Here is a 24,463-nt window from a genome sequence, read left to right on the forward strand (position 1 = left end):
ACTTTGGTTAAGTGAGTACATCCAGGGGAGACATGTGGACAGACAAGATAAGGAGGAGGACTGTGGAACCTTTACATTCTTTGAACCACAGGATGAGATAAGCCAAGAACACAAATGGCAGAGCATGAGCTGAAGCCCAACTCTGCAGACACCACTCCAATTTGCCCCCTCCTTGTGTTAATGATATTAAAATCCACAATCAAATTAAGTAAGCCATAGTTAGAGGCAGGCCAACTCATCCAACTAGCTCCTCTTGGGGTTTGGGGAGGGATATGGGAGGTGATTTGTGCAGTGGGTGAAGAGCAAAAATCAGAAAGTATTGGGCTTGGGTTGTAAATCAGCAGGATCATGCTCAACCTGCAGCCTTGAGGACTTCTTGGGGCCTGCACACCTGGTGTGATTGTTGTAAATAAAGCAGATGTTCTTGCCTCCCCTCTTCCTTCTGATCTCCTTCACTACTTAGGAGAAAAGCCCAGGATTAGAAAACAGAGCTAGTTCTCCAGATGAGGTGATTTTGGCAAGCTGGCATGGGTCACTTCTCTTTCTCAATTGCCTTACCTTTACTCTTGCTGCCACCAAGGAGAGTCTGGCCCACCCAGAAGGGAGAAAACACATAGAAGGGAGAGATGACAACATAGATGGAAAATATGCCATTTGGGGGAAAATAAATTTAGAGCCTTCTTGCACAGCGTACACCAAAATTAATTCCAGATGGATTAAAGAAATAATAATAATGGAACAAAATGCTGGAGAAAAATATTAGCTAGTATTTATCTCATCTTTGGATAGGGAAAATCTTCCCAAGCAAAAAAGTAACAGAAGAAATCATAATGGGAAGCTCAGTAGATACAGCTATATAAGAATTTTTACCTTTGGTGTTGTCAGAAGAGCATTTAAAAAACTAAAAGCAAATTATAAAATGAGAAAAATATTTGCAACGTATGTAAAACCAAGAGCTAGTATCATTAATTTATAAAACAGTTTTACAAATTAACAAGAACAAGCAATACAATAGGGAAAAAGGCAAATGATATGAGTAGACACACAAGATCACAAAAAGGAAAAACCAAAGAAATTAAATTGAAGCAACTATTGGATTGGCCAAAAAGTTTGTTCGGGTTTTCTGTAAGATGTTATGGAAAGCCCGAACGAACTTTTTGGCCAACCCTATAGATGCCATTTTTCCACTGTCAGAAAAAACTGACATAAATTATATTATGTTATGGTGGCAAGGATACTATCAACTGCATACCCTCTCATCCTGCTAGCGGTGTATACTTTCTAGAAAAAAACTTGGTGTTGATGAGAGTAGTCCTAAAAATGTGCATTTCCTTTGATCCAGCAATTCTATTTCTAGGTGTTTATCCAAGAAAACAATCAGGGAATTAAAAAAAAAAGAGAGCTACATTGAATGCTTACATACAGACAATCTACTAAGCTTTTAATCATGGATCATCTCACTCAATCTTCATAACAGGCTTAATGAGGTTAGAAATTTGCCAAGTCAAAAAAAAAAAAAAAAGGAGAGAGAGAAAGAAATTTGCCAAGTCACCCCCTAGTAGGGATAGAGCTAGGCTTTGAACTCAAGTTTTTGGATCCCAAAGTCTGTCCTCCTAAACCGAATATGATGTGGTTGAATAGGAATAACCTTAAATAAAGTTACCATATGATCCGGCAATCCCATTCCTGGGCATATATCTGGAAAACATGAAAACTCTAATTCAAAAAGATACAGGTACTCCAGTGTTCTCTTCAGCACTATTTACAGTAGCCAAGATATGGAAGCAACCTAAATGTCCATCGACAGATGAATGGATAAAGAAGATGTGGTCCATATATACAATGGAATATTACTCAGCCATTAAAAAGAATGAAATAATGTCATTTGCAGCAACATGGATAGACCTAGAGGTTATCATACTAAGTGAAGTAAGTCAGATGGAAAAAGACAAATATTATATGATATCACTTATATGTGGAATCTTAAAAAATGATACAAATGAATTTATTTACAAAACAGAAATAGAGTCACAGACATAGAAAACGAACTTATGGTTGCCAAAGGGGGAAATGGGTGGAGGAGGGATAAATTAGGAATTTGGGATTGACAGGCATACACTACTATATATAAAATAGGTAAACAACAAGGACCTACTGTATAGCATGGGGAACTGTATTCAATATCTTGAAATAAACTATAATGGAAAAGAATGTGAAAAAGAAGATATATGGATATATAGATATAGATATAACTGAATCACTTTGCTGTACACCTGAAACATTGTAAATCAACTATACTTCGATGAAAAAAATTAATAAATACAAATGTACTAATACAAAAGACTGCTATGCAGATGCTAAGAATCGTGTTTACAACCAGAGTTCCTAATCTGGTCCAGGATGAATATGTGACCCTCCTGAAATAATGTATCAACTTCTCTATATACGTACATTTTTCTCCTGAAATGTGAGTTCATGACCTTTCTCAGAGGGTCCAAGACCCATTTTGAGGAATATTTAATGACAAGGGAGGAATTCCTTGTTGACATAATCTTAAGTGATAAAGCAATTTAAAAAGCTATAAACACATATTAACATACACTTATATTCTAGTAAGTATATTAAATATATGTAAACTTAGAGGGAATTTCTCCAGTGTATATTATATCTGAGTGGTAGTATTAAAAGTGATTTTTATTTTCTTCTTTGTGTTTTACTGTGTTTTCCAAATTCCTCTGTAAATATATTTTATAATCAGAAAAATGTAAACGTTATTTTTTAAAGCTTAAAATCTAGAGGAAAAATACATTCCACAAGTATCAAAGGGCAAATCATGTAATCAATCCATAGGCCATAGGCTGATAGAGAAAAAGAGGCAAAAGATACAATTTACAATAGACAAATTACATTCTATTTATTAAATAGGAAAAGTTTTACCTCGCTAGTATTTAAATAAACATAAACTATGAAACTTCAAAAAAAGTCAAATAGTGTCTCAAAGTAACAACATTTAATGGTGGAAATGCAATAGAAGCACAGCTTTGACGGTAGGGGTTATTCGATACAACTTCTGGGGAAAGCAATTTGATAATACAGTTCTGATGGACATTTTTTTTTTAATTAGGATTATTTCAAGCAAGGTGCCAGAAACACTGACTCACATTGGTTTAAGCCAAAAAGGGAATTTAGTGACTCACAAGAATGAAAAAATCTCCTGGTGTGGCTGGCTCCCAGGTTATAGTGAGGACTGGGTCTCTGTCCATTTCTCAGCTCTGCTTTCCACTGTCATCTTCATTTTTATGTTCCCTTTCTCCCTAGGGGGCTGGACAAATCCAGAAATATCCACCAGCTCAGAACCAACCATGGAATGAGAATGCTTACTTCCCAATAATTTTCATAAAAGTCCTGGGATAGGGCTTCCCTGGTGGCGCAGTGGTTGAGAGTCCGCCTGCTAATGCAGGGGACATGGGTTCGTGCCCCCGTCCGGGAAGATCCCACATGCCGTGGAGCGGCTGGGCCCGTGAGCCATGCCGCTGAGCCTGCATGTCCGGAGCCTGTGCTCTGCAATGGGAGAGGCCACAACAGTGAGAGGCCTGCGTACCACAAAAAAAAAAAAAAAAAAAGTCCTGGGATAAATTTGACCCATGCAGGGGAACTGTGCCTATCCTTGAAAAAGTTGTTATAGCCACAAGATGGAATGCTCTCCCTTGAACCTGGGGGTAGTCTCATTCCCACTCAAGACACATGTACTCAGATTTGGGCCAGGGATTCCCCAACAGAATATTGGGTGCTGTTAACAGACAGAGGAAAAATGGATTTGGGGCAGGCAGAAACATTAGATGCTCACTCTGCTGACTTAGAGAAATCATCTGAATTGCAGACAATCTATGCAGGAAGCTAAAATAAGACTGTGGCAACAGAAAAAAAGTTAGAAAAACCTAAATATTCAGCAATATGCAATTGGTTGAGTATATTATGCTTTATTCATATAATAGAAGAGTATACACTATTAAAAAGCTTAAAAATCTGATAGGAAGAAAGTAAATTATATAACAGAATGTACGTACAGTTTGGCCCCAATTTCTTTAAAAATATTTATATATTTGCATTCAAAAAGATTGGGCCAATGTATTCAAAATATATTGGATGATGGATGATTTTTGCATTCTTATACTTGCTTTATCTCTACTCTCAGCACCACCCTCTCAAAGAAACTGAAATTGTCAAACAAGTAGATTGAGTATATAGTAATTTATTGTGTTTTAAGTAATAAAACACGTAGGTTTTCTAAATTCCTTGAAGCAACTTGAATTGCAATAACATTTGGCCACTTTTGTTGAAAGGAAGCGGGAAGATTTTCTTTTAATAGAAGCTGTCAAATGGGAGAGTTGATAGGAATATTCCTCTCAGCTTGTTTGTACCTAAAAGCAACATGGCCTGGTGATTACGCCTGATTTATATAATTAAGCCTATTTTACAGATAAATGTCAATTTCTAACAGTGTTAATCATACTTCATAACTAGCTAATGACAGATATAACCAGGGACTATCTTCTGTGTCCAAAATGCATTCCATACTTAAAATGCTGGCCTGCATTAAAGGTTTCCCCACTCTCCCAAAGCAGAGCTTCCTATGAAACCTTTGATAAACCAAAATGGCATAAAGCAAAGAAGCACTTACCTTAGGACACATCTTGCTAACGGTTGTACGAAGTCAATGGAGAGAAAGCACTGATGCTGACACAGTTCGAAGCTCTGGCGGCCTGATGCTGAGATGCTGAGTGTCATTCCCCGGGAAGGAGCTGGCGGGGCCACTCTCGCTGCTTGGGGCACGCACTGCCTCTATAATGGCTGCTGCAAAACCCCCGCTATTTTCACTTTTCTCTTCTCCTGAGAGTGAAAATCCTCTTTGGATTTCTTTTGGTTAGCGAAAACAAGTACTACTGATAGGTAGGGCTTTCGTAAAAGTGAAGTGGTGTAAAGTGAACTTTGGAAAAGTGGGGGATACCCATACTACATTTATGTAACCAGCATGAAAATCTGAATATTTTAAGCCTGGATTGTCACTCCTGGTGCGTGTAGGCACGTTGAAACCTGCTGAGGAATGTCTGGGTGGCCTGGTGCACCAGGCGGGCAGAGGTCATATTTATGGAAGCCTTACTGATAGAGTTGCCAGATGTAGCAAATAAAAATATAGGCTGCCCAGTGACATTTGAATATCAGATAAACAATAAAGTTTTTGGTATAAAGATGTCCCAAATATTTCATCAGGCAACCTTACCTGGAGAAAGAGGATGATTAGAAAACTGAAACGGAGCGGTGGTCTCTGGGGGCTAAGAGCTCCACGTGGTTAGGAAGCAACCTCCAAATCGCAGGGAACAAAGGGGAGGTGCTAGTCTCAGGCTAGGGGTGCTGCCTGGGGATTGATGAAGAGGAGACAGCGAGGCCCCTCCTCCTCCGCTGAGGAACTTGGCCTGGTTCCAGGTGGAGAGAAGCACTGCAGTTTCCAATTAAACATGTTCTGTAGCTGAATTCCAGCCTCATAGAGCGGGAGGAAGCCATTGACATACACAAACACTATAGCAGGCAGTAGTCTGGGAATGAAGTGCATATTAATTAGACGCTAACAGAGTGGCTCTAAAGAGGGCCAGGAAGCCATGAAGGAGGCCCCCGTGAGGACCAGAGGAGGGAGGTGGACTCCAAGATGTCAAAGTGGAGGAAGGTGTTTGTAGACACTCAACCCTTATGCCACATAGTCACTCCAGTGTAGTGGATCCCAATTGTTTTGCTCCCCAGTGCTCCTCCCCTCTTCTCCTGGAAGGTAGACCCTCCTTTGCGGGGGAATTGCACGTCCAACAGCTCTTGTCATAAAGTCCAAATGGAAGCCACTGCCTTCCTAAAGGACCCCACCTCTGAGTTGTCAGGGACTGGTTGAGGGATGGGCCCCCAGATGCATCTTAATAGAGTTTGGAGCAATCCTAGGCAGGGGGTAGGTTTTATGTTTTTTGAGGTTTTGTTTGTTTGTTTGCGGTACGCGGGCCTCTCACTGTTGCGGCCTCTCCCATTGCGGAGCACAGGCTCCGGACGCGCAGGCTCAGCAGCCATGGCTCACGGGCCCAGTCGTTCCGCGGCATGTGGGATCTTCCCGGACCAGGGCACGAACCCCTGTCCCCCGCATCGGCAGGTGGACTCTCAACCACTGCGCCACCAGGGAAGCCCAGGGGGTAGGTTTTAATGTCAGCTTGTGAGGAGAAATTCACTACAGGTAAAATTGTCCTTGAAAATCCTTTAAACACCCATAACAGTATACTTTTTTTTCATGAAGGCTGCAGTGACATGTCCCCCCAGTTTTGGAACAGATGGCTGTTTCTTCAGCTGACTACCAGATGAAGTAGCCGGCTTGCATTTCAGGGTCAGGTTATATGAAATGACCCTCTGGGCCTTTGCTCCAGGTTCTCAGGCCATGACAAGCACTGGGACCTCGGGCACAGCAGATTCTCTTCTCCAGGCTCACGTCCACTGTACTCAGTGGCCGGCAGTGTCACCCACACACAACCACCCCCTCTCTCTTATTTTCCCCCCCATTTAACTCTCAGACTTGAATTTGTAAATGTTAAAGTGTGTATATGATGTGACTCCAGGAACCAACCTCTTAACTTTAGTGACTGGTCCAGAAGGTGGAAATTGATCCAACTCAGGTCAATTAGGGTCCTTCCCTATGATTTTTTTTTTTTTTTTTTAATGAAAGTCACAGGGGAAAGCCCTTTCTTCACATGTTAAGAAGTTGGGAAGTTGTGAATCCAGAAACTGATACTAACCATGGCTCCATTTTGTAAAACCACCCAGCTTGGGAGAATAAAGCCAAAAATAAAATCCTAAATAAAGCAGATGAGAGAAAACGCAGGCAGCACCGGATCCCTGTTCTGGTCCTTCCCAACAACACTCCTCACCTTCCTGGTTATGTGAGCTGATCCGTCTTCCTTCTGCTACATTGTTTGAGGCTTTGATTCCTTGTGGCCTCCCATGACTTTTTCCAGCCCATCCTGCTGGCTCTGGTAACATGTCAGATCTCATCCAATAGTCATCTTTGTAAAAATACTATCTCATCTGCTCTGCTCTCCAATCACATGATTCAATGCACACTTCCTAGTCCCTACAGGAGGCATCAATTGAGATTTGATTTAATCCAGGTCCTCCTTTGCATGTTATCTCAAAGTCTGTACCAGAGGGGCCCTCAGTATTCTACTCACCTCCTCAGTGATTTAATAATAGGGGTTTGCTTTACAGAAGAAGATTGTTTAGACTGTTTTCTTTTTCTTTTCTCTGCTAATCTTCCATTCTTTAACCAGTCCCATCCTTGTTTTCACCTATTCTTTAACTTTCCTATCACTGTCAACTAACCTGAAAGGTGAGAAGTCTGTTGCTTTCTTGAAGTTCTAATATTTCAACGTGTTTTTGATACATAGAAGACTTTCCTGGGGACTTCACATAGCAGTCTTTGTATGGCATAAAGGCTTGTATCAGGAGGCATTTGTCATCTGATAAACTGAAAAGAAATAAACAGTATCTTACAGAGCTCTAGCAGGATATTAAACTGAGAATTTATTTGATCTAAACATGAAAAACTCCAGTGATATTTTTAAAAGCTCCCAATGGAAAGATTACCTCTTGTTAACCAGACAACACAATAAATAGCAAAAGTGAAATTTAAGTTTTATTAAAATTAGACACCACTAATTAGTTTGAATTTGGTTTAAAAATTTTTTTTCCAGCACTCCATAAAAAATTAACATTTTTGAATTTAGAAAGTGTTATTTTGAAACATTCTTTAAAGCTGGATTTCTCTTGGAATAATTTAAAGCATCTTGCCCCTTACGCAAGAAGCAAATCATGAAAACAACCTCTTACTCATTTAACCTTGGTAAGTAGTGATATGTGCTGGTGGAATAACAGTGAATGCTGGTTTCTCTTTCCTAAGAAAAGACTGAGGTCTGTTAATAATTTTATATTTCATACGTTCTTTTCTTACTCTCAATATTGAATCAGTCTTGCCATCCAATAGATCTGAGAATTAGTACCCCTGGATGCTGCTTTCCAGTATGCCGTTACTATCCATTGCCCTACTTTGTCTAGAATATTGATTGGGGGAGAGTAGAGAAGGTCACTACTTCCCCCACACCGCTTCTGCAAACTCATGCTGAGAGGACATATGGGGCTGGAGATGAGGGGATTAAAAATTGGTACTAGTATTTTTATTGTACTTGTTTTGACTCTCTCCTAACTGATCAAATATAAGTGACTTTTCAAAAAATCTGATATTTTGGAATATATATGACACATATATGTATATATGTGTGTGTGTATGTATATATATATATACACATATGTTTTCTCCTATTACTCTAGACCCTTTAGAATTAGCTATAATTAGTAGACATGGATTCTGAAAATTTCAAATTTACAAATTACAAATTTGTAATATTGTATTTTTAAAAATTATTAATTTATTTTTGGCTGCGTTGGGTCTTTGTTGCTACACATGGGCTTTCTCTAGTTGTGGTGAGTGGGGGCTACTCTTCCTTGCAGTGCATGGGCTTCTTTTTGTGGTGGCTTCTCTTGTTGCAGAGCAGGGCTCTATGTGTGCAGGCTTCAGTAGTTGTGGCACGTGGGCTCAGCAGTTGTGGCTCACAGGCTCAGTAGTTGTGGCTCACAGGCTCTAGAGCACAGGCTCAGTAGTTGTGGTGTATGGGCTTAGTTGTTCTGCGGCACGTGGGATCTTCCCAGACCAGGGATTGAACCCGTGTCCCCTGCATTGGCAGGTGGATTCTTAACCATTGCGCCACCAGGGAAGCCCCTGTAATATTATAACAACTCAATTCAACAACTGTGTATTAATCTCCCACCAATTTTTTTTTTTTTTTTTTTTTTTGTGGTATGTGGGCCTCTCACTGTTGTGGCCTCTCCCGTTGCAGAGCACAGGCTCCGGACGCACAGGCTCGGTGGCCATGGCTCACGGGCCCAGCCGCTTCGCCGCATGTGGGATCTTCCCGGACCGGGGCACGAACCCGTGTCCCCTGCATCAGCAGGAGGACTCTCAACCACTGCGCCACCAGGGAAGACCCTCCCAACAATTTTTGAGGCAGCAGGATGATAGAGGTGGACATATGATCTGTGTCATATTCTCAGGGACCTTGCTGCTCCATCTATGTATACAGCTAACTGTAATGCAAAGCATATTGTGATGAACTGTATATATTCAAGTTCAAATAGAGATGGTGCTGATAAACTCTGGCTGTGGAGTCTAAGCCTCATTAACCAATGAGTGCTTAGACTTTCCATCTGTGAAGGAAGGGAAGGACATTCCAGAGAAGAAGAGCTTGAACAAAGTCATGGAACATGTTCCTCAGAGGAACAGAGATTGTATACAAAGTGGCAAGGACAGGAAACAAGATGTGGAAAGGTGGGTAGTAAAGTATCTAAGACCTTTATTGCCATGTAAAGATCTTGAACTTTATTCTGTGGACAGCAGTAAGTCAGCTAAGTTTTCTATGCAGGGAAATGACATATCCAGATTCAAGACTCAGAAAGACAATTCCAGAAGCTTAGGGTAAATGAACAGGAACAGGCATAAAGAACAGTGAGAGAGTCAAGCTAGGAGGCTATTATGATAATGCCAATGGAAAATAATGGCAGCTTATCCTGGAAAATAAGCATGGAAATTGAGAAAAGATACAATTGTGGTGAAGGAGAGAGATGACTTAAAGCAAAATTAGGTTTTAATTTGGAAGACTGGGTGGATGGTAATAACATTAACTGAGCTACAGAACACAGGGAAAGTATTCAATAGCAAGTTTGAGACTCGGGTTTTAAATACGTTGGGTATAGGAATGTTTGGATCATCCAGTTGGAGTCTAATACGCAAATGGACTTTGGGTCTGAAGTCTAAGACAGAAAACTGGGAACAGATGTAAATTAGCAGTCAGACTTATAGCAATTGTCGCACCTACCTCCACTTTCTGATAATATGATTGATTCGGCTAGCTGAAAATCTTTCTTTTACAAAAAAAAACCCAGATACTCTGCATAAAAGATAACAAACATCCTTTTAAAGGCACAGATAAGTCCACAACAGAGTAATGGAAAACCTCCATGTACATCTAACGGGCATTCCAGAAGGACTTGTGGAGGCTGGAGATGGGGGCAGAAGAAGTAATATTTCAAAATGTAATAGTTAAAGATTTTCTAGACTTGAAAAAAGACATGATTCCAGACTCAAGAAGCATAATGAGTCCTGAAAAGGGTAAATAGAAATAAATCCATACCTAGACACATCATAGCAAAAATGAAAACAAGAGAGAGAATATCTTAATTACATAACTTTCGGCTTTACTTTTCTCATTTTTAGATAAGATTAAGCTGGATAATATGTAAAATCATTCATTTAGCGGATATCTGGGTGAACATCTGGTACTAGGGATGTAAAAGTGAGGGAGAGATGGGCTTCTCTAGTGGCACAGTGGTTAAGAATCTGCCTGCCAACGCAGGGGACACGAGTTCGAGCCCTGGGTACAGGAAGTTCCCACATGCCGCGGAGCAACTAAGCCCGTGCGCCACAACTACTGAGCCTGTGTTGCACAGCTACTGAAGCCTGTACACCTAGAGCCCGTGCTCTGCAACAAGAGAAGCCACCGCAATGAGAAGCCCACGCACCACAAGGAAGAGTAACCCCCGCTCGCCACAACTAGAGAAAGCCCGAGTGCAGCAACGAAGACCCAATGCAGCCAAAAATAAATAAATAAATTTATAAAATAAAAAAAAAAAGTGAGGGAGACAGTTTCTGTAAAAACAGTGCCTTCTCTCCACCACACACTTCTATTTTTGTACTCCGTCTATATTCTTCTTCAGCCTCTCTTGTGCGTCCCTTGTCACCTCCTTAAATGTTGCTGTTCCTAGGATTCAGTCAGGGGCTCTTTTTTCCTCTCACTCCTCACATTCTTAGATGACTTCATTCATCCACCTGCCTTTAGCCCTGAACTGTAGAGACTGACTCTCAAATCTCTACTTCTAGCCCCAACTCTCCTCTGAGCCCCAGACCCATCACAGATACTGCAAACATGGCATAAAGCAGAATTCATTCTCTCCAGCCCAGTCCTCTCTTCTTGACCTCGGTTAACGGCACTGCCGTCATCAGTCTCTCACCTTTATGCATGCGTTTCCGTAGCCAGAAATACATCTACTCGTTTTCTTCATCTGGTAATAGCCAGTTCATCCCTCAAAATTCACTTCAAACCTCACTTCCTCTGTGAGGCCCTGTAACGTGCCTTTCGTCTGCCTGTGAGTAGGGTACCATCTTCTTTGGTTCCCCAGGTTACCATCATGGCCACCCCCACCCGTAATGTGTTTTTGAAGTCTACCTTCTCCAGCAGACACAGGTCTGTAGCATCGGGAGCTAAGCTAGTGCTGTTTTGTGTCCTGAGCAATGCCTTTGTGTGGTTCCCATCTTGAAAGAGGCCCACTTTGAATAGAGCTGAATGAATGGGCTGTGGGTTAATGAACGGATGTGTCTTATCCAACCAAGACAGAGGGAATCAAGAGTGTGGCTTTACTGTAATACCGTCATCTTGTGACCACACTCACTTTGGTTAAATTGGCTGTGATCTGCAGTCTGGTGTGAAAATGGAAATACGCGCAGAGCACACTAGTGGGTTTCCAGGCTGTCTGATTTCCGCAGCAGGGTGTTGCCAATCATTGTCATAAAGCTGTCACAACAGCTCTGCTCCAGATGACCTGATGTGAAACTGTCTGGGCTGTGGGCTGGAATATTAAATGACGTTGTGTTTCTGCAGCTAGCTGAGCGCTTGAGTCACAGCTGCAGTAAAAATGTTTTAACAAAATTAAAATCTCTGGGGGGGAAGGGGAAAACAGAGAATAAACAAGGTTGCGCAGAATGCTGAGATGGAGCCAGGCAGGGGAGGGAGACATTGGTATTGCCTAATTTCTATATTTAGTTATAGTACGAAAGTAGAGGTTGAGACTGAGAGGTCTACATCTGTGATTTAAAACAGTCTAAAATTTGCTCCCTATTGAATTGAAAAAAAAAAAAGACAAGAATTTTCTAGAAAATGCATATACTAAATCAAAAGGGGCCACGGGGCAAAGAAATAAAAGCTATCCCCTGCCAGAACAAATTGAAACAGATCAATTGCCTCTTGTCACTTCCTATTTGCAAACTAATGAATTACTGTTTAAAAAGCCTGGCTCTGTGTACTGCTAGGTTTAGCACAAAGACAGAAATTTCTGATGTGCAGCTCACGCATATGGAAAATGCTTGGGATGATAAATTGGTGCTGCTTCTTTAGGGAATCAACATAAATAATTCTTGTTCATAAAGAAAAACTAGAACTTGAAAAATCTTTATGGTAAGTTAGAGCCCTGAGGAGCATGTTCTATTTTATTTTTACTCAGAGGAGTATGTCTAAGTGTCACCTTGAACAATGGAAAGAAAATGGGATCTAAAATACAAGGTAGCTTTCTTTGGTTTGCTCCATTTAAAAAGGAAGAAATACCCCAATGTTCATAGCAGCACTATTTACAATTGCCAAGACATGGAAGCAACCTAAGTGTCCATCGACAGATGAATGGATAAAGAAGATATGACATATATGTTGATACAATGGAATATTACTCAGCTATAAAAAATGAAATAATGCCATTTGCAGCAACATGAATGGACATAGAGATTATCATACTAAGTGAAGCAAGTCACACAGAGAAAGACAAATGTCATATTATATCACTTATATGTGGAATCTAAAAAAAATGATACAAGTGAACTTATTTACAAAATGGAAATAGACTCACAGACATAGAAAACAAATGTATGGTTACCAAAGGGGAAAGTGGGGGAGGGAGGGATATATTAGGAGTTTGGGATTAAAATATACACACTACTATATATAAAATAGACATCCAACAAGGACCTACTGTATAGCACAGGGAACTATATTCAATATCCTGTAATAAACCATAATGGAAAACAATATGAAAAAGAATATATATCCGAATCACTTTGCTGTGCACCTGAAACTAACACAACATTGTAAATCAACTATACTTCAAGTAAAGAAAAAAAAAAGAAAGGAAGAAATATGTAACTTGTTGTCCCACTGCTTTCCAGGCCCTGAGAGTACGAAGGTGAGTTAGCTGAGATCTCTGCAACTCACAGACAAATGTAAAAGGATGAGATAGGGCCCAACGGAGGCTATCAAAGACCAGCAAAGAGCGCAAAGGTAGGAAGAACCGCTGAGGGAACTGCGGGTGGGGGCGGCAGGTTAGAAGACAGAGCCTGAACCCCCCCCCCCCCCCCCCCCCCCCCCCCCCCCAAACCCAACTCAACAAAAAAAACCCACCCCACATCTAATAATTTTAAGTCTTTCAGCAACATTTTGTTTCAATAAGATATTCCACTGCTATGAAAAAAAACTTGTTTGCAAAAATGGATAAATGATGGGAGAGACTGGAGGCAGATAAATCTAATAGGAGATAATTGTAATAGTCTGGGTGAGAATAATAAAACTGGTTCAGCCAAATCTAGTTGAATGGATGAATTAAACCTCATAAACCAATATGAATCACATTGCCTAGATATAAGGTCTTTCCATGATCTATGTAATAGGAAACCATGCCTCTAATTTATTTTGGCATGAGATGGGGTACAAATGAATAAATAAAATAAATGAGAATAGCACTTCTCAAACTTTTGTGTAGAGACATCACCTGGAGATCTTGTTAAAGTACAGATTCTGATTCCCAGGGTCTGGGGCGGGACCTGAGATCCTCCATTTCCAACAAGTTCCTAGGAGATATGTCCTCCAAGGACCATAATTTGAGTAGCAAAGTATCAGGGAATCTACAGAGAATTCCCAGTCCAATGAAAGAGCAGGGGCTTTGAAATCAGAGATGTTGGACTTAAGTCCAGGATTCACCACTTACAAATTACAGCTCACCTCTGAGTCTAAATCCTCATCTAATGATGGTACCAGACTAGCTGGTGAGCTGTTGCGAGGATTAAGAAAGACAATACACATAAGCTATTAGCACAATGCCTAGCTCATAGCGAACATTTAGTAACCGGTAACTATTACTATTATTTTCTAAAAGCCAATTTTATAAAAGAGTGATCCACGAATCCCCTTTGCCAGAATCACTGGTGGTGCTGGGTTAAGATGTGGACACCTGGACCCCACATCCAATCTAATGAATCGGAACCTCTGAGGGAGGACTGGCCGGCATTTTTAACAAATCCCTTTGCACACCAAAGCTGAAGGATCACTGCTGGAAGCTACATGCATGTGTGGCCAGACTTGATCAGACCACTTCCAAATAACATTTATTTAGCACGCAGGGTAGAGCTTGGCTTATACCATGACCTGGCTTCCTGGAGTAGGTGAAAGGTGAAAGGCAGTGTGGTCACTGGGCCACAGAGATTACAACGTTCTTAGAATTGAAGGAGGAATCTATGCTCTGCTTCCCTGTGTTCCTTGTCTGGTAAAAAGCTCATGTCCCAGGACAAAAAGTGTCCTCTCCAGCCTCCTTCCCCCCCTTCCCCACTTTCACGCAAGGTTTCTCATGAAGATAAGTTAGGAACTGCATCTTTTCAGACCAATTCTGGGCAAAGCTGACCCTGGACTGAATATCAAAGTCGGTCCAAGTTATTTCTGAGGCCTTTCCACTTTGCCTTTTTTCCCCTTTCTCAGGCCTACCCTCTCTTCTTACCCCCTGGTGCCATGTGCTACCTTGTTTTTCTCCCTCAAGGTGTTCTCTCTCATCTACAGTCTCATCCTCCTTCTTACCTAGCACACACACTACTTCGGTAGAGGTGTAGGGATAAGCAGGTGGGAAGGTGTGCATCCTTTAGAAGAAGTGGGTAGGCTGAACCAAAGTCCCACCTCGAAGGCTCCAACCTAACTCCATGACTAGAGGGACCAAAGCTGGTACAAGCTACAGACAAAGCCAGGACTGTACTTAGGAAACAAGGTTAAATCTGCTCTAACACATGATTAAATGACCAGTGAGGTCCCCAGAATTACAAAGTATAACTTAGATGACTTTAGCCTAGAAAGAAGCAGGTATTACTAGTTGTCCACCATAGCCACAGAAAAATCTCAAAAGTGGTCCAGAAGAAGATCTTTTCTTCCCCCTTTGCTAAATTCATTTTACTTTTTCATTTAAAAATTGTTTGGAAAATTTTCAAAATTACTTAAAAGTAGAGAGCCTAGCACAGTGCACCTTCATGTCCCCAGGAGCAATTATCAGGATTTTTGTCAATCCTTTTTTTCCCTGGAATAATTTGAAGCAAATATAAAAAAGACCACATCATTTTGTCCACAAGTATTTCTTAGGTCAATACACTGTAAAAGATGCCTCTATTTGACATTTCTGTCCTCAAGAAGATCCATTTTTGATCAAATAAACTTTTCAATGAACCTGTTAGGGCCAATTATTCATGTTCTAAAATCTCTTGCACCCATACATATTAGGCTAGGTAGTCAACAAGTTATCTGGGGCATTGTTCTAGGCTCTGGGGATGCTACTGCATAGACTGCACTTATGTGTTTATTTTTTAAACACATAAATAAGTTGATTTTAGTTGATCATAGAATCATACACTAGTAAATACTACTAGGAAGAGAAAACAGGATACGATGACGGGACATGCGGGTGGGGTGGCATTCAAGTTGAGATCTCTGTAAGGGGAAGGTGGTAGCCATGTAAACATCCAGGGGAAGAGCATTCTCAACAGAATGACAGTAACGCAAAGACCTTGAGATGAGAACAAGCTTGGCATGTTTCAGGGACAGAATGAAGGTACCGATATGTGTTTGCATTAAATATGTGGATGTCTAATATCTCCTGAAAAATGTGATTGGAGCCTCATGAGAATCTGAACTGTGGCATTAACACATTATTAATTGCTTTTCTTTTCATTCAATGAGTACTAATTACCCCTCGGGTGGCAGGCTCTATGCTAGACGCAGATGATAAGAGGTGCGTTTGGAAGTGTTTTCCCTGAGTAGGTCATAACTGGTGGTGAAGACAGATACATGAGCACACAGATAAAGCAACCTTCCAAGTGAGTTACAGCCCTGGAGTGGGAGTGTCACAAGGGTCCGTGGAAGCTCAGAGGAAGGTCTACTCCTCCAGGAGAATGCAGGAAGCTCTTACATAAGAAGTGACCTGTGAATTGAACCTGTAAAGATGAATAGGATTTAAAAAGATGAATTGTTCCCAGCAATACTGTGGAATAAATATCCTAAAAAACCCTCTAGTTACAAAATACCAGAACTGTTGGATTAAATACAATAACTATCCTTTGAAAATCAGGAATGTAGAATGGTGAACCAGTGCTGAAGTCCTTGCTTTATTGAAGGCATTTGCTGAAACTAGGAACCCAGAGCCCTTGGGTAAGGCTGAGTGGGGGCTTCTGGGGCACAGGACACAGGAGACAGGAACTGGAAGTGAGACACCCACATAAAGTCAGGAACCTGAAGGGTCACACCCTCCTCACAAAGGTAGGAGAGAAAACTCTCTGCCCCTTAACAAAGGCAAAGCATGAAAAAATGTAACTTGTTTGTCTCAGTCCCGGTGCTGGGAAAGGAAAAAAAAGGAAAAGATAGGTCTCCTGAGAGAAGTAGTAACCAGAATCAGTCCCCTCACTCAGACTGGGGTTTGATTACATTACTAACTCAATATACACCCCAGAATCCCCAAAGGCTCAAGAATGGGCAGTACCACATACTTCACGAAGATGGCATGAAGGATGGGCTAAAATTAGGACTGTTTGAGAAGCAGTTAGTTAGGTCCACCCTGAAAATCTGTGCATTTCTCTCTATGTACATTATATCTCAATAAAGTTTTTTTCAGAAAAGAAGAAAAGGAGGAAGAGTAGGATGAGGAGAAAGAGGAGAAGGAGGAAGAGGAAGAGTTAAATGTCCAGATCTATTCCCTGGTTTAGGTCTCTAGACAACCTCCCCTAGACTAGAGCTTTCCTCTCTGGAGAGGGCAAAAGACTGTCTGTAGAGGGGAACATCAGGCATAGTTGAGGGTACAAATACAATGAGCAAAAACAATAGGTGAGCATGTGTACTACCCTAGTCTTCTTTCCTCCACTTGGTTCCCAGAACTTGGTAGCTACAGTCAAAAGATAAGGACCCTGCAGTCTCCCTAATAAAATGGCCCAGCCAGGTTACCCTAAAGGGAAGGCAAATCCCACCCTGTGCTCAGAGCTTCCAATCAGCTTTTTAGTCTTTCTCTCTTAAGCACAAGCAGACAACCAAAGATTACTAGACATCTAAAGAAAACCTCCACTGTGGAAGATAGAGGTCCACTCAAGCAAGAAAGCAAACAAACAAGCAGCATACAAAAACAGAAACTAGGGCTTCCCTGGTGGCGCAGTGGTTGAGAGTCTGCCTGCCGATGCAGGGGACACGGGTTCGTGCCCCGGTCCGGGAGGATCCCGCGTGCCACGGAGCGGCTAGGCCCATGAGCCAGCTGCTGAGCCTGCGCGTCCGGAGCCTGTGCTCCGCAACGGGAGGGGCCACAACGGTGAGAGGCCCACGTACCGAAAAAAAAAAAAAAATAGAAACCAACCAGAGGAAATAAAACTTTCTAAATTTGAAAAAGATCCTTACAGACATGGGTATTGCAATCACAAAATAAGAACAGGATGCTATAAAAAGGAACATTTAGAAGGAAAAAAAGAAGAGGTCTTAAAATTTTAAAATATGAAAGCAGAAATGAAACACTCAATAGCAGAGTTGGAACATAATGTTGAATTTTTCTACAAAAGTAAAGTAAAATGACAGAGGCAGAACACAGGAGAAACAGATTACAAAAATTAGTGTCTTTGTCAGTTTGGGCTGCTATAATAGAGTAGCATACTCTGAGAGGCCTGTGAACAATAGAAATTTATCTCCCACAGTTCTGGAGGCTGGAAGTCCGAGATCAGGGTACCAACATGGTCGGGTTCTGGTTCTGGTCCCAGTCAGGTTAGGGTTGCAGACTTCTTGATATCTTCACATGACAGAAAGAGAGTGAGTTAGCTCTTTGGTCTCTTCTTATAAGGGCACTATTTCCATTCGTGAGGGCTCCACCCTCATGACCTAACTACATTCTAAGGACCCCACCTCCTAATACCATCACATTAGATTTTAACCTATGAATTTTTGGGGACACACACATCAATCCATAACAGAGGGCCAGTATACGAGGTAAAATATCTAATAGGCATTCCTAGAAGGAGAACATAGAAAGCTGAGTGAAGTAAATATTTAGTGAAGTAATTCAAGGACATTTCTTAGAATCTAAGGATGTGATCTGCAGACTGAAAGGGCCCACTGACAGCTCAGCACAATGGATAAAACAGACACACATCAAAGCACAACATTATGAAATTTCACAATACTAACATGAGCTTCCAGGGATGAAGTAAAAATAACAGCAGCAACAAAAAAATAACTGATCATATATAAAGGATCAAGAATCAGAATGGTTTTGGACTTCTTAACAGTAACACTGGAAGCAAGAAATCAGTGGAGCATTTCTGTTTCCAGTTAATGGCACGCCAGGAAACTGAGCCATCGTCCTGCTGAAAAACTGGACAAAATTTATTTCTGAAAATAAAAACACTTTAAAAACAGTAAAGATATAAAAAGGCAGTTAGGAACTCTCAGGTCACTTTTCAGACTAGAGCTTGTAGCCAGAGAGGCAAGCAGAACATCAGAGCAATAATGGCAAACCTGAACTAGACTCGCCCTGCTTCCCCTGAGCCGCAGGGACCTGGGGGGAGGACAGCAGAGGAAAAAGGGGGGAAAAGGAAAAGAAGGTGTCCTAGGGAGGTTGTACCCATGGATTGGTCCTCACGTGAAATTGTATTTAGAATATATCCAACCTGGTTGGGCCAGGAACTCTCAAACCTTGATGTGGTCCTTCCTGACAGTGCCCATAGGCACCTGGCAGAAACATATGCAAAGCCCTGCAAGAAGGCACATCCAATCAAGGACTCAGAGAACCACAAAAAATCATTTTTCTAGGGTGATGTCCAGTAAGCAGTGGAAACACACTGGAAAACAGAACATGAACCTGAATGAGAATCAATGTTGGAATGATCAGTCATGAACTTTAAACTATGCTTACCAAGTTTAAAGAACTAAACTTAAAATATCTTCAGAAAGCAAGGCACTGTGAGAATGACATAGCAGTTTTGAAAAAGAAGCAGAGAATTTTCAGAAATGAAAAAAAATTTTTTAAAGGCAGTAGAGTCATGCCTTCATAATTCAGAAGGAAAAGGATTGCTGATCTAAAATTCTCAACCCAGTTAAACTATTCATAAATTACCAGGCTAGGATAATGAGAATTTCAACAGGCAATATTTCAAAAAACTTACCTCTCATGCACCCTTTCTGGTGAGGTTACTATAGGGTGTGGTCCATCAAAGTCAAACCCTAGACAAAGAAGATATGGGAAACAGAAAACAGGAGATCCAACACACCAGAGAGGCAAAGGGAATCTCCAGGAGGATGTTGAAAGGAGGTACCAGGATGATAGCCACTCACCAGATACAGAGGAAACCTGTCTCTACCAGAGCAGTGGAATGCAAGAAACAGACATATTGAAAGCCATCATCACCAAAATCTCTGCCACCATTCTATGTTTCTTTTCCTTTTTGGTTTAACCTGAAGACAGAATGTCTGGCCACAGTCTTATATATATTTAACTTTTTTTGACCATTGCTATAAAAATTCCTGTTCTCCCCTCCATGGTTTTTGCTTGTATCCACTAAGGAGCTCATTCATTCCTAGGTGATTTGACCTACTCCTGAGAGCAGGAGGCAGATCATCTGATCTTAGAAGCAGGAAATACAGGGCATCCCACTTCCTTTGATACTATTTTTTATGACAATCTGTATGTACCACCCTGCTGCCCTGCCAGGTGCTCCAACTGTGGTCAGCCATCTATTTCCCAGAACTCATTCTTTTCCTAAAAGTTCTCAGAACTCAATTTCCTAAAATCAAACAGTAAAACACCAACATACCTACATGAAAGTAAACTCCCATATTAGGATGTATGATAATTAAACCACCACTTATTTGGACCTTACAATGAGTAAGACTGTTGCAAACCCTTGACTTGTGAGATCCAGCGACATCCAACCTGCACACTTGGTGCCCTTTTCAAATCATCCTCAAGTCATTCTGCCATCTCCCAATTGTTTAGGGGAAGTAATCTGAGACTTTACCTATGTATAATTTTGTTTAAGCTATTGGATTTAGGGGCATAAATAAAATTTTTTTCTCCACAAACTTCAGCTGAAAAACGTGTTGAGAGGCTGCACTCTGTGAAGTTGGAGTATTAAAAGCCAAGGGGTTGGGGGACTTCCCTGGTGGTCCAGCGGGTAATAAGACTCTGCGCTCCCAACGCAGGGGGCCCGGGGTTTGATCCCTGTTTGGGGAACTAGACCCCGCATGCATGCAGCAACTAAGAAGCCCGCATGCTGCAACTAAAAGATCCCACGTGCCACAACCAAGACCCCACGCGGCCAAAATCAATCAAAAAAAAAAAGAAAAAGCCAAGGGGTTGTCCAGCAGGAAAACATCACCAGAGAAACATTGCCAGCTGCCTTGTGCCCTGGAAATCCTTCCTTCCGTGATATCACCCAGAGCTGAACGCCAAGCCAGCCTCAGCAGGAGGGAAGGCCTACTATCAACTTTGTTCCTGGGAGTTTCCACCATCCAAAATAAAGGCTGCCTTAATGGGGGAGGGGGAATGCTCACTGAGAAATTCAGATATCCAGATGTTTTCCTCCTCTTGTCTGATTGGTGAGTTAAAGTTTGATGATTCAAGTAGTTCCAGGAAATAAGATTCATGAAGTCAATTTGTGCTGACAAGTGTCTCAGCCATTCGGTTCCCTCCTTGTGAGGGGCTGCACTTAGTGGCATTACAAAGCCAGGTGGGGTCAATTACCGCATAAATTTCACTAGATACTTATTTTAGCGCCCACACCATTAGAAGAAATTCTGCCAAGAAATTCTCCCAGTCTTAAATGAATTAATATGACCCTGACACAATTTTTAAACAATTGTTATGCTTCAGGTTGGAAGTTTGCCGAGAAAATAAAGTCCCGGGTGCATCTGTCTATATTTCAAGGGTTAAAGTGATTACATAACTGAGTTGAATCATGATTTGCTAATTGAAAGCAAGCTATTTTTAATGGTTTAAATAATTGGGTTACTTTTACTTTTTCAGGCTTTTAAATTTGAAAGTAAAATGTCTCATTGACGTTTTCCTTAAAGTCTTTCATTAAAATTAGGAAACATTCACTTTGCTGTTTAATAAATGCCTGATGATGATTTATTTTAAATGGTTTGTTTTAAATGGTTTATTTTAAAATTAATGGTTTATTTTTAAAAAGCAGGATGAGAAGTTGTAAGGTAACGATTCTGACTGCCAATTCCAACGGTGGGGAGTGTCAGTGGGCAGCTGGGCGCGGGGGGAGAGGAGGGTGATGGGCGTGTCTGGGACCGCTGCTCTCCCATACCACCAAGCAATTCTCCGACACCACCTGGGTGTCATACAATTTAATTTAATTCTGACACTATGTACCTGAAGACAACATCAGATTCCACAGGTTATGGGTGCAGTCCTACAAGAATATCCCACACTTCAGATGCCAATCAGTAGTACTGGTGGTCACCTGGGCTTCTGACCCATGGGTGGATCAGCAGTTTCAGTGAGCCCCCTGGTCCGGTTCAATTACTTTGCAAGAGCAGCTCACAGAACTCGCAGAAACATCTTACTTACCTGATCACTGGTTATTATGAAAAGATGTAACTCAGGAACAGCAAGATGGAAGAGATACATAGGGCGAGGTATGGAGAAAGGGCTCAGAGCTTCCATGCCCTCCGGGTGTGCCACTCTCCCTGAATCTCCGTGTGTTCACCAACATGGAAGTTCTCCAAACGCTCTCTTTTCAGGTTTTTTTGGAGGCTTTATTACATGGGCATAACTGAGTAAATCATTGGCCAGTGGTGATTGATTCGACAACCTCTAGCGTCTCTCCCTCCCCTCCCAGGGGGGATGGGACTAAAAGTTACAACCCTCTAATCACATGGTTGGTTCTCCTGGTAACTAGCCCCTAACTTTAAGTGGGTCCAAAGTCACCCCATTAATATAACAAAAGACACCTTTCTGGCTCTCATTACTTAAGAAATCCAAGGGTTTTAGAAGCTTGGTGCCAGAAACAGGGGTATTCTTATGACAGATCACAATATCACATAAGGCATATAACTTAAATGATTATATGCTTGGTCAGAGTTTGAGCTGAAGGAAGACATACAAATGATAAAAATCAAATATTTTGGATTGTTGCAGTTTCTCTAAAGGCAATATATTAGTCAGGATAGGCTAATTGCTTTAACTAACAGCCCCAAAATATCAATGGTTTAATATAGTAGAAGTTTATTTCTCACTCATGCAAAGTCCAGGGCAGATGTTCCTGAGGACTTAAGGAAGTTACCTTTTCAAGGAAGAGACTCGAGAATTTAGCATCCTTCCATCTTGCAGCTCTAACCATCTTCCTCATGAGGCCACCAAGTTCTGAGAGAGTGAGAGTGGAGAAAGAAGGTCACCTGCACACAGTTCCTTCCCTGTTAAGTGACACATCTTGGTAAGAACTAGTCACAATCTCAATGGTGTGCTGTAACCAGCTGGTCCCAGCTTCCGAAAGTTGCTTATGTGCCTTTTTTCCTCAATTCCACATTCAATGACATCATGTTGCTGGCTTGAAACAGGCCTTTGTGGAAGATTTACACAAGGGAAATAGGCAAATACTGCAGATGAAGCCTTTTCCTATCCGGAAAGCCAGGTGTTAAAACATTTACCAGCACAGCACACAGTTCCACCCAGCTAGAGGCAAAGGGTCCTGGAGAGGTGTTTAGTTGTGCATCTGAGAGGGATGAACGGGTTTGGTGAATATCTAGCCTCTCTCTGTCACGTGAAACAAATGAGAAAAGGATAAATAATTTCATTTGACTTTGGAAATGATCTCTTGTAACTATTCTTTAAAAAGGAACATTACTCTGTTTTTGGCTTTTTATTATCGTGTCTCTGTGTCATTTATATACCCTAAACTCAGGGAAATTGTTTATGAATTGCCTAACTGAAAATATATTGCTGTTAGGTAAGTAAGATGCCATCCTGTATGTGGGATTTTCTTCAGGGCAAGTTCCTTTCTCTTTTATTTGAAGTTTTTGGTCTTCTCTTCCCCACTCAAAATACTACATACCTCATACAATCCCGTAAAAATATTTATGAGCGGGCTTCCCTGGTGGCGCAGTGGTTGAGAGTCCGCCTGTCGATGCAGGGGACGCGGGTTCGTGCCCCGGTCCGGGAGGATCCCACATGCCGCAGAGTGGCTGGGCCCGTGAGCCATGGCCGCTGAGCCTGTGCGTCCGGAGCCTGTGCTCTGCAACGGAAGAGGCCACAACAGTGAGAGGCCCGCGTACTGCAAAAAAAAAAAAAAATTATGAACATTTTTTTCTGATTTTTTAAAAATAAAGTGACCCATACACAATTACTGTTTTTGCAGGTAATAAATGATCAAATATCAGCAATTTCGTATGGCTCAACCTATACTAAGCGTAGTTTCTGTTTTCAAGTCCCATCAGAATTTCCTATCATCTTTTGATTTGTTTGATAAAGTTTATTGGATTACCTTCCAGGACTCCTTATTAGCAATATAAATGACCAGAAGTTAAAAATTTGTTATCCTTCCTTCACAATTCAAACCTCTATAACTCTTTGAAACTTCCAAGGGGACTGGCTTCATAGTCTCTGTAAAATCCCCATGATGATGCCCTTGCTCTTTTTTGAGGGACAGAGACCCCATTTTTGCCACAAAGGCGTCTGGCCACACATAGTACTGTTTTCTCCTGAAGTCCACAAGGCTGCTTTTCTATGGCTCTCTCTACTTTTGTCTACTTTTTGGAACTTGTAGAATTCTTGAGAACTGTACTGGGACTTTTTGCAAAGCAATATATAAGAATCATTATTCACTGTCATGGTTGGTTGCAAGGAGTAGGTTATGTATCAAGAACCAAAAGGGTACACACCCTGCTGGGAAGCCAGAAGAACATAGGCTGTTTGTCTCCCCCAGACTGAGCCTCTCCCCATCTCTCTCCTCCCCGCTGGCTTCAGGCAACATCCCCTAGGCTTACATGATACGCAGTCATCCCATCCCCCAAGATGATGGGAAGTTTTACCCTTATCCAACCCCTTCCCAGAGAGATAGCAAGAGAAGATGCACAGTTGTCTCTGCTTGTTCAGGGTGGTGGCACTGGGGCTAGGAAGAAGTTGAACAGGATACCCCAGAGGGGGTTCAGACTGTCACCTGGTCTGGTATGGGAGT

At 41.5% G+C, this 24,463-nt stretch overlaps 2 long non-coding RNA genes across 2 annotated transcripts; both read right to left on the reverse strand.

Annotated features, from left to right (window-relative positions):
* Positions 1-4,236: 4,236 nt before the first annotated feature.
* Positions 4,237-6,071, reverse strand: LOC113619300 (uncharacterized). Its single transcript, XR_003432337.1, has 2 exons — positions 4,682-6,071; positions 4,237-4,421 (listed from the first exon to the last, which is right to left on the reverse strand). It is a non-coding gene; the product is annotated as an uncharacterized LOC113619300 (long non-coding RNA).
* A 79-nt stretch (positions 6,072-6,150) lies between these two features.
* Positions 6,151-23,365, reverse strand: LOC113618803 (uncharacterized). Its single transcript, XR_003432129.1, has 3 exons — positions 22,574-23,365; positions 7,402-7,546; positions 6,151-7,153 (listed from the first exon to the last, which is right to left on the reverse strand). It is a non-coding gene; the product is annotated as an uncharacterized LOC113618803 (long non-coding RNA).
* Between the last annotated feature and the right edge of the window lie 1,098 nt (positions 23,366-24,463).

Source organism: Aethalodelphis obliquidens, unplaced genomic scaffold (genome assembly GCF_003676395.1).
Source record: "Aethalodelphis obliquidens isolate GAN/ISIS:26980383/991018 unplaced genomic scaffold, ASM367639v1 scaffold6, whole genome shotgun sequence".
Taxonomy (NCBI): domain Eukaryota; kingdom Metazoa; phylum Chordata; class Mammalia; order Artiodactyla; family Delphinidae; genus Aethalodelphis; species Aethalodelphis obliquidens.